Source organism: Quercus suber, unplaced genomic scaffold, assembly GCF_002906115.3.
Source record: "Quercus suber isolate HL8 unplaced genomic scaffold, Cork oak 2.0 scaffold_1269, whole genome shotgun sequence".
Taxonomy (NCBI): Eukaryota; Viridiplantae; Streptophyta; class Magnoliopsida; order Fagales; family Fagaceae; genus Quercus; species Quercus suber.
In genome coordinates this window covers 1-9,331 of record NW_027070661.1, presented here as the reverse complement: position 1 = coordinate 9,331, position 9,331 = coordinate 1, and the positions used below count along the sequence as shown (strand labels likewise).

The 9,331-nt window shown below is 30.8% G+C and overlaps 1 pseudogene; it reads right to left on the bottom strand.

Annotated features, from left to right (window-relative positions):
- Positions 1 to 3,041: 3,041 nt before the first annotated feature.
- Positions 3,042 to 7,590, bottom strand: LOC111996424 (protein WHAT'S THIS FACTOR 1 homolog, chloroplastic-like; annotated as a pseudogene).
- Positions 7,591 to 9,331: the final 1,741 nt, after the last annotated feature.

The window sequence follows — 9,331 nt, the reverse complement described above, 5'->3', positions numbered from 1 at the left end:
TGTGCTTGACGAAAATTTCAAGACGGACTAATCAAAAGAGGACAGATTTGCAAAAGGTATTTATTAATGCAAAAGTAAGTAGGCTGTGATAGTCTGGTTTCGTGACAGAGAGTTCGTTTTCTCAATAACCTATTTGTTTTGTTCTTTTAATTGGTAATAAACTAATAATTGTATATGAAGTAAATTAAGTAATAGCTTTTTTTTTTTTTAAGAAAAACTTTTGCCATTTGGAATTTACGTTATAATTTAGAGAAGAAACTTGGCTCTTTCCCTAGAGGTTTGATTCAGTTCGTAACTTCCTATCACGGACAAAACTTAACTATAGTTTCTAAAATATTATATACAAATTTAGGTGTAGTTTCCAAAGTCTTATGGTAAGAATTTGTTAAATAAATTAAAACACGTTTTTATATTAAGAAATATTACGCCAGAAGTCTTATAGTTGATTTTATACCTAATCTTGCACAAAGTGTTTAAAGATTTTGGGGGAGAAAAAGTCTGAAATACGGAGATAGTTATCTCAAAAAAAATTAACAAATAATTTAGATAGTTGAATTTAATTATCTTAACTCTTAAGGAATATATTAGATTTTGCGTTGTATTGTTTAATAGGAAATGTTGACGAATGATCTAGGAGCATTGTTTAGAAACTATTTTTAGAAATATTTTATGGAAAAATGATAAAGTAATTAATTTTTCTAACAATTTTTTATATTTCTCATAAAAATAGTGTTAAAAACTTTTATAATATAGTTTATTAATAATTGCCCTAGGCGCACCCTTTAACATGACTCTTGTTTAATACAGTTACATTATTCAATTTCAAAAAAAAAAATTTATGTAAACTTGATTAAATTTAGTTGAATAACTTAAAGTATAACAATTAAGATATTGTTAAATATTTTTAGCTTAATTAGTAAAGTCTCTGATAGTTGAATAAGAGATTTAGGGTTCAATCCATGTCTACACCAAAAATTAATTGATGTCTTGGTCTGATAATAAAGAGCTATTATCAAGGGCGGACATCATAGGTTGAAACTCTTAAAAAAAAAAAAATATTGTATCAAAGTTTTATCATTTTCTCAATAGTCATGAATTCTAACTAAAATTATTGCAAAATAATAATAATAAGATATTAAATTTTATAAGGACGTGGTGTAAAATCAATGTTTCACTCCTATAATCCCAACATACCACATCATCTTATCACATATTTAAGAATAAACACAATTATACTCAATTAATTCTCATACTCATATATAAATCCAACAAAATTGGAAATCTATCGAGATGTTATTAGGTGTGGTAGGATGTATTGAATTTTAAATAAAATGCTAATATGACAATCAATTATTAAATGATGTAAAACATTACACCACGTCCTTATAGAATTTATTCTCTAATAATAATAATAATAATATAAAGACCCCAATCAATAACTTCTTTTACAACTGGCTATTTAAATTTAAATGTACGTTGATTGTTGAACACCAGGTACGGTGAAAATTAAGATGTTTGTTTAACTTATTTACTAACGTACAACTCTTTGAAAGCTTCTAAGTTTTTTTAGGCATTTTTGTATTCTTACCGCTCCAAATGAGTATTGTGCGGATAAGTTTCACTCTCACATATGACATACTATTTTTATCGTGTAACAATCATAACATCTTTGTAAATTATGGAAAAACAAAAAGGTTGTGTCAAAATATTCCAAAAATTTTAAATATTTTTGACAATTCGTTAAGGTGATAAATTGTGAATGAAAAATTTTTGTCACATGAATTTGTCATTATTACCACTTTTATTATGTACTAATCACAACAAATTACAATAGCAATTATAGATTAAAAAAAAATAAAAGGCACGGGACATGGTTCTGTTGTCCCAATGTATGGTTTTAGCATCTACGATTCAACTAATTATTCAACATCTAAACTGTCACGCCCTAAACCCAAAGTAGGAGTTAGAGATGTGACAACGACCACATATCATATAAAAAAAATAAAAAATAAAAAATAAAATAGGGTCATGCTACCTTTAGGGGATTAATTAATAATTCATTTTAAGAAAGTTTTGATACAACTTTTATGGGAAATGAAAAAAGCAGTCAAAACATTATTTTTTTTTTTTCATAAAAACTTTCTTTAAATGGATTACTAACCAATGCCCTAAGGGTATTCGTTAGCATTTCCCAATAATAAACATTATAAACTTTAGAAGTGTGCAAGGCCTCACTAAAAGTTTAATAATTATTCTATAAAAGAGATTCAATATCTAATTAATATTTCATCGACTATTATCTCAAAAATAACTCCAATAGCTAGATTCCATTATGTTATGAAATTTGTAATCTTCCAACAGTCACTAAAAAGAACAAAACTTATATACAGTACTTATGTGCTGTTTCTTAAGTTCCCTTTTTAATATTTTGCCATGTGGATTTTTTCTCATGGGATGAAAGTGTATTTTTTAGTTTAGTAACCACATGGTTGAATCTTAAGAGGGGAACCTAAAGAATAACACTTAACGTATTGTACCTAAGTTTTGTTCTACTAAAAAAGAGTATCTTGAAATTATTAATACAAATCCTAATGCTCTTTCTCACACTTGCAACCTTAATGAGAGCTCAAAAACCTTGGTACTCCTCAAAATTTGAAATAGAGAAATTAATTCCAACTAATTAATTGGATCAATTGGAAATTGGAGTTTTGTTAATTTCGAAAATTGACATATAATTTGCAAAGAAATCCAAATAAAAAATTAAATAATTTCATTGGTCTTGAAATGATATACATATCCTTTTTGTAGCCCTCGTTTTTTGATAATATTTTGCGTACTCAAACCGTATCATATGACATTTTATTTGAAGTTCAGTTTTCTCCTCTTATATATCTTCTTCTTTCTGTTTGGAACATTTGATTTGGATTTAACACCATAGGTATTGTAGGGATAAAGGGCCTAAGAGTATATATTGGGCCGTAAGCCTTGTCGAGGACGCTTAGTAGTCCGAGGATAGATAAACGATAGTGAAGACGTAAGAGTCAGAACTCCACGAGCAAGCTGCGACTGAGAAGGTTAAGGAAAGTGGGCTGAGAAGGAATGCCTCTGTGAATAAGGAAAGTAGAGGTCAGAAGGTGTGGTCAGCCATCCAAAGTAACGTTTTAGGAGATCTTATTGATAAGAATACACATCATGAATGCACAAGACAAAGGGAAGCTATGAAATATCTAAGAGAAAGCTGCCACCATCGCATTAAATGCTTTGCATCTAACTCTCTAGCCACATTAATGTGACGTGATACCTGAACAATAATTTCAGCCTTATAGCTACTCCTAAAGATTTCAAGAATGTGTTGATGGGATAAGAATCAACACCAGCGACCTAGTCTACACGTGGAGGGTGGAAATGAAAAAAGAAGATAGTATAAAATAGAAAGAAGACCCTGAGGGAAAGGGATCAGAGAATTAAGAGAAAAATACTGTAGAAATAAGAACTGAACTTGTAACCAAATTCAAAAGAGATATATACAAGAATTAATCTCTTCGGATTGTGTCAAGGACGATTTTCTTTGGATAAAACCAGTCTACCTTTACTTTTTTGTCATTTAGATCTATTATAATTGTTATCCAACTCATTAGAGCTTAATTTTCTAACCCACTCTCTACAAACTCATTGTATTGAGCTATTTGGGCCTAGATCCTATTACCTTTTAGGGTTAGGAACCAAATTGTGTCCTTACAAGTATGATACACAAGCATCTATGTATATATAAAGGATAATTACACCAGACTAAATTTCTTGGACTTTTTTTGTTATTACACTCGACTCCCCTCTAATTTGGAATAAGACGCTCATCCTCCTTAAAATGTAAACTATTTATGTTGACCTTTCCTAAATGATTGATTTTTTTTTTTTTTTTTTAAGAAAAAAATCTGCAATACCCATATATATATATATATATTGGGTGAATTTTTGTTAACTTTTTATAATGTTGTCACATAATATTTTAAAAACCATATTTTTTCACATTATTATTCTAATATATGGAGTATTTCTTAATATAGTTTTTTGACTTATGAATAGTCCTAAAATAACTCATCGTCTTTTTGGATAAAACACTCTTCTAACATTAAACAAATTCTCAAATTTGAATTTTTATTTATTAGTACTTATTAATTAAACATGTATCATATAGAACCATCTTTGCCAAATTTTCTCATACATTGTATGCATTAACAACTAGTATAGTATATGATAAAGGGGAAAAAACACTTCCTCCCCTTTATCGATGGAGTAGTTCACAATCCCTCCCTTGACTATTCAAAATAAGCAAATACCCTATTCCCATTAGTTAAATTATCAACATGTAATAAAATATTTTGTATCTTGGGATATTCCACAACATAATTACTAAAATACCCTTGAGAGGGAATTGCAAATGACACAAAAGTTAACCATTTTTTTTCCTGAGAAGTGCAAATTACCCAATAAATAAACAAAGGAAAGTGTAATTTACCGTATTTTTAATATGTGAAAATACTATAAGGATTTCTTAGAAAACTTCTTATGTTTATACTCTTCACTAGAATCTTGCCACATCATATTTTCTTTAAATGATATAATAAATAATTTCATAATCTAACACAATCATAATAAATACCTATTAATAAGTATCATAATTATATTATTTCAAACCTATCCATGATAATTACTCAATGTCATTAGACCAAGATACCAATTATTTTTTGGTGTATGAGAAGATTGAACCTCAAATCTCTTATTTGGCAACAATAGACTTTACTAGTTGAGCTAATTGGAACTCACTATGATTTTGAATGTTGAGTTAGTAGTATTATTGTTAACTAGTTAGTAACTTGTGCTCCTTACCTTCCTCTAAAAAAAATTTGTAACTTGTGAAATATACATTCAACAAAATATAATATTTTTATGTTTTATTTTTTTCTAAATATGAAAGATTGAAAGTTGCTAATTATGATACATATTAATAGGTGTTTATTATGATTTTATTTGTTAATGAAGTAATTTGTTATATCATTTAAAGAAAATATGATGTGGCAAGATTCTAATGGAGGATGTAAATATTGGAACTTTTATAGAAATCCTCATAGTATTTAAGCATGATAAAAATAGAATAAATTGCACTTTCCTCCAATCTATTGAGTCATTTGCACTTTTCCCTATCTTAACTATTAGGTTATTTGTAATTGACAAAGGTATTTTAGTATTTTCGTAGTAAAATATCCTAAGAATCAATATATTTATCATTTATGTGTTAACAATACTCAACTAAAGGTAGGGGATATTTAACTATTTTCAAAATGAGTAATGTTATAAACACAAACTATTTTATAACATTTTTACAAACTACTGATGTGACAAATTCTTACTAGTTCTAATATGGCTCATTACTAACATTACATTTTTACTTACAATAACTATTTGGAAAATACTAAAGTCATATCAGCAGTTTGTAAAAATATTATAAAATAGTTTGTGTTTGTAGTATTACTCTTTCAAAATTTGAGGGGTATATCGCTTGATTTTATAGTTTAGAAAAGCAATTGTGAACTATCCATAAATAAAGGGGAAAAGTATTTTTCCCCCTTATAATAAAAGGTTGGATCTAAAAGTTGTGGTTTTGTGAAGTCCTATCTTAAGTTTTAACTATGCTAAGTGGTTAACTATCCTTGCATTTAAGTAGCTACCATTTACTAAAGATTTTAGTCAACCATTTACCTAAGAGTTTAGTCAAAAACATAATTTTCTTATTGTTTGGGGTAGTTTCAAATTACACCATAAATTTGAGAAACTTTTAAGTAATACTTTGAACTTTCTGAATCATTTAAATTAATGTCCTTAGTTAATTGTTATTAATCAAAAGTAACAAAAATATTGACATAATTATAAGACTTTTGATATACAATATGAAAATTATGAAATTATATATGTTCACAATTCATTTAGTTATTATCACTCACACATAATAATTAAAACCATGGACATTTTAAACTATTTCAACTCACACTGTGAATAGGTTTTTCTGAAGTTATTAATAAATAATTATAAACTAAATTATTTAAACATTATTCTAACTTTGAGATACATATATGTTAAGTTAAAAAAAAAAAAATATATATATATATATAGAGAGAGAGAGAGAGAGAGAGAGAGAGAGAGAGAGAGAGAGAGAGGTTCAAGTTACACCTAATATAACTCTAAAGAGTTACACATTTTCTAAACCATTGGATTTAAGTAGATTCAACAATAAAAAAGACACTCATTAATACTAATATTCTGATTAGTATCTCATTAATTATCTCTTATTTATTGCATTCCATACCTATCTCTAAACTCAAAAAAACACAAAAAAGTATATGTCTCTCTCTCTATTTTTTTTTCCCACCATTTCTCAAAAAAAAAAAAAAAAAAAAAATCCTCCACTGCACGCCTCTATGTCTCTCTGTCTCATACTCCTCCACTTCTCTAGCTCTATTTTCCTTCTCAATTAACTAAGCTGCTGAAATTGCAAGCTCGGGATCCCAATGAGTCAATTCCAATGCAGGACCTCGTTCAGTTAGAACAACCCTGAAGTATTGCAGGTACCTATGACAAATAGTGTTACGAAATTCTAATGGCAGCCCAATATCAGTCCTCAAATGGGAAATCTTCTCCAACAAGATCCACTTCTCCAATGACATCATCAACAATTTCCTCAATTTAACAACCAACAAATCTTCCATCTCATTCCTAATCCTCATCTCCTCCAAATAAAGCCTTTCAGCTTTGGGTGTCAACTTGAACTTTAATGAAAAACTTATTCTTCCTCGATATCGAAGATTGCAAGGAATTTCCTTAACAAAGCAATAAATCGTCGCTTCTTGTCAAAACCCAATTCCCTTATGTACTTACCTAGCTCTCTAAGAGACAATTCTATCAGGTTGACTCACTAGAATCTTCCGTATCTTCAACACTAGTTTTAGGGAAAAATTTGCCAAACAGTGTAATTTTCGAAAATTTTAAGTTGGATAGCACGCATTCAAAGTTATTTTGTTAGTTAGACTCTTTTTGGAAGTTGAGTTTGGCAAACTCGACTTTGGGCTGAAAAACGAACACTATAGTGGCGTTTTTGACAAACACCACTATAGTGTTCGTTTTCCAGCCCAAAGTCGAGTTTGCCAAACTCAACTTCCAAAAAGAGTCTAACTAACAAAATAACTTTGTATGCGTGCTATCCGGTTTAAAATTTTTGAAAATTACACTGTTTGGCAAAATTTGCCCTAGTTCTAGCTTCTTGTCCCTTTGGATGACATTGTTAAAAGGAAGTTCTTTTCTTCTCTTCACAACAGCTCTAATGGGTCCGGGTCCAAATGAGGTTTTTCTTAGATTACTCAAACTAACATTATTATTATTTTGTTGCAAAACTAAACTTATGCCCCAAAATTGTGACCTGGTTGATGGGGAGAAATAAGATTTTACAGAAAGTTTGGGGTTTTGAAGAAAAGGATATTTGTATGAGATAAATAATGGTGAGAAAGTAGATGGAGAACAAAGCAAGTGTTGGGGTTTCATTGTGAGTTAGTTATTATGGCAGAGTTGCACAATCAGCGGCTTCTTCTTTTTTTCGTTTTTTTTCCTAGTGACTTGGCGGTGGAGGTGGAAGAGCGGTGGAGGAGTAAGAGGGGATTTTTTTTTTTTTTTTGAGAAACGGTGGGAAAAAAATTAGAGAGAGACGTATACTTTTTTGTGTTTTTTTAGGGTTAGAGATAGGTATGAAATGCAATAAATAAGTGATAATTAATGAGATACTAATTAGAATATTAGTATTAATGACTGTCTTTTTTGACCTCTGAATCTACTTAAATTCAATGATTTAGAAAAAAGTGTAACTCTTTAGAGTTACACCAGATGTAGTTCAAGTTTTTGTAATTTAAATAATGCATAAAAGATGAATTTATGGATTAAATGGTAAATAACATGAAAATTGGCATGAAGGTTAAGAACATATAGAACATGTAATTCAGTGGTGGGATTTTCAAAATATGAATTCTATAACAAGTTATTAAGTGGTGTAACATTGCTTAGAGTTACAATAGGTGTAACTTGAGCCTAACTCATATATATATTATATATATATCATCCTCAGTTAATTGTCATCCTTACTTACTTCTTATTCGAAATGATATAAACAGAAAAATCAATGCTATAGCATGTAGCTTGTAGATATGAAAACAGCTCACGCTTTGTTTGATAAGAAATATTATTTTTTGGCTTAAATATTGTTAATAGACTGTAGGGACTGGATCTGAGCACTTCTTCTGCTAGACAAGTGGACTCAGATCTAACTAGCCCAATACAATGAATTTGTAGAGAATGGGACAAAGAACTAGACTTTAGTGCATGGACAACTGTTAATATGATGGTCATAACAATCAAACATAGATGACCTGAGATTATCTAAAAAGTTTGTCCTCGGTACAGTCCGAGGAGCTTTGTGATAATCATTGAATGAGGATGGTTGCCTCATTCCCCCCCCCCTTTTTGATCTGTTTTTCCCTATTATATAATCCTCCTTCAACGATCTTTTTCTTCCACTTATTGATCATCCATGCCTATCTCTGACTACTCGTCTCATTAGCCACCTTACCAAACCTCCTGTGAGTCGCAGCAACCAAGGTAGCTCTGTTCAGAGGTTATTTCTCCATTAATGCAGCTAGAACGTTAGTTGTACGCATTTAATGTGGAAGTGATAGTTTCTCCTTGAATTGCTCCTCCACCATGCTTCCCTGGATGACCCATCATACTTGTCTTTTCCTTGGGGTGTTTAGGGAGGCCGCCTTTGGTGGCGTGCTGCCTTTCCTTTCTGTGGTCTCAGATGGCCGAGGACAAGATCGTTCTCGGCAATATTTCTTGGCAACTTGGGCTTTCTACGCTCATCCTTGGACAATTCTTCATCCTCGGCGTGGGCCTTGGGCTTAATATAAAGCGGGCTGGGGTCGCCAGATTCTTAGGCCCCATAATAGCCCCTCAAAATTCTGTTGTTCGGATCCTCCGATGGGGAGGAGGATTTTGATGTCCTCGGGCCTTTGTCATGGCTTGTCCAGTCTTGTCCTACATCGGCGCTAAAGTCTTTTCACCTGTCCAATGTACGTTTCTAGCGACTCGATATACGGTGCACACCCATATTAAATTCTAGCGGCTCTATACTCTCGACGTTCAACGGTGTGATGGTAATCTAACGGTGGACATTTTTTGCCTTTATGGCGGGGAAACCCTGCACAATTGTTTTTGATTGAGGGTATAAATACCATTA